We start from the raw sequence: 1,997 nt of genomic DNA on the forward strand, positions 1-1,997 counted from the left end.
TGAAACTCACATTATCTCCTTGTATCTGCATGATCAGCGAATTGCACTTATCGAATATATCCGCGAGATATGCACAGTTGTGTTTTACGTTTCGGCTTTCATACAAAGGTTTTCATTATTTCTGTGTCGGAATTCGCTGATAGAATCAAACAGTTCATGGAAACAATTGAGGCATTTTCCTTTCGAGAGCCATCTCACTTCTGTGTGTAGCAGCAATTGCAGAAATTCATCTTCATTTTCTTTACAGAGTTGGCGGAGAAGTCGTTCATTCACAGCGTGTCTCTTTATATAATTTACCGCATCTGTCACCACTTGTAGAGAATAGTTGAGGGCTTCACTAAGTTTCTTTGCAGACATGCTGCCGATGGATAATGCAGTGTACTGTGAAAACATGTGGCACTTCTCTCTTTAATAATGTGACAAATCCCCGATGTTGGCCAGTCATAGCACGCGCGCCATCCGTAGCACAAGCAACAATGGTTTTGAGGGGAACAGACTTTTTATCAAAATAATCCTTGGCGCTGTCGAAGATAGTCTTACCCTTTGGTATCTGTCGGTAGATCCAGAGCAAAAAGTAGTCCTTCTCGTATTTCATTTTTGTCGATGAAATGCACGTACCCCAAAAGTAAAGCTTGATTTCTGCATATCGTACTTTCATCAATTTGGACACCGATTTCTTTCAATATCAAAAAGGAACATAATTTATCCTCAACATTTGAGGCCATTTCATTGATGCATCTTCTCACCGAATCGTTGCTAAGAGGAACACGCTTGATAGTCATTGATGGTTCCTGATGTAGCACGTTTGATAATACTTCGGCAATAGCTGGAAGCACCAACGATTCACCCACGGAATGAGGTTTACCACATTCTGCAATTTGCTTCGCTATGTTGTATGATGCCACAAGGCCATCCACATTTGTGGCTCCCATCTTTGAAAAAGCAGTGGAAATCGTTGGTCACTGATTGAATTTATTCTTAATGTTTGAAATATGCCAAACCTTTGTCCTTATTGTCACTGTGTTTCTTTTCCAAATGTTTAATAAGATGGGAAGGCTTCATGGCCTCATTGGAAAAACTTTGTTCACAGAGCAAGCACAGTGGTAACTGCTTATTAGATGGCGATTGAATAAAGCCATATCACAAATAGTCCATGCTATACTGCCTGCACTTTTTCTTACTCGATGAGGCCATTTTTACACTGTCGCTCAAATACCCTGATAGAATCATGGCTTTTACCTTATCACGATAATTTTAAGTCGCTCAGACAAGTGGCAAAATTTGATTGGCTAATTAGCTGTAACGTGCATTCATTCTGCCACCTGGTAGAACAGTGGAAAAGCTGCGTTTCATCTTTCTAGAAGCGACACGGGTTCGGTGATATTGATCTTGGCAGTAGAGTCAGTGCCAACTGCGAACGAGTTCAAATGGTTTGCCATTCACAGAGAAGACTATCAATAATAGCGCAGCAACCAATCAGAGCGCACACCTCCATGGGTGCAGGGAAAATAACAGACTCATGTTATGCGACTATCCATCTGCACACAGCAATGTCCTTCAAGGACATGGCAGTCTTCCAAATGATTGGTAAGCTCTCTACAAAGTTGTTCAGTGCCCCCTTGCCGCCCCCTTTGACTTCAACGCCCACCGAAGGAAGGCAAACGCCCCTCAGGGGGCGCTTCCCGCCCCTGTTGAGAAACACTGATCTAGATGACCTGCTAATGTGACTCACTGCCTCACAATGGCACCGCAGGTCCTGAAGCCCTGGGGCACTCCATAGAAACTCAGTCACCACAATGCCGACGCAGACTAAATGGCACCATGTTTTGGAGGTGCCTGTGTTGCTCTGGGATGTACAAAGTTAAAAATAAACACCAGGTTATAGTCCAACAGGTTTATTTGGAAACACTAGCTTTTGGGGCGCTGCTCTTTCGTCAGGTGGTTGTGGAGTATAAGATCATAAGACGCAGAATTTATAGCAGTGTGATGTAACTGAA

The 1,997-nt window shown here is 43.0% G+C and overlaps 1 pseudogene; it reads right to left on the minus strand.

Moving 5' to 3' along the window:
• Positions 1 to 536: 536 nt before the first annotated feature.
• LOC140482643 (zinc finger BED domain-containing protein 5-like) lies at positions 537 to 1,194 on the minus strand (annotated as a pseudogene).
• Between the last annotated feature and the right edge of the window lie 803 nt (positions 1,195 to 1,997).

Source organism: Chiloscyllium punctatum, chromosome 11, assembly GCF_047496795.1.
Source record: "Chiloscyllium punctatum isolate Juve2018m chromosome 11, sChiPun1.3, whole genome shotgun sequence".
In the NCBI taxonomy this organism is placed as follows: Eukaryota; Metazoa; Chordata; class Chondrichthyes; order Orectolobiformes; family Hemiscylliidae; genus Chiloscyllium; species Chiloscyllium punctatum.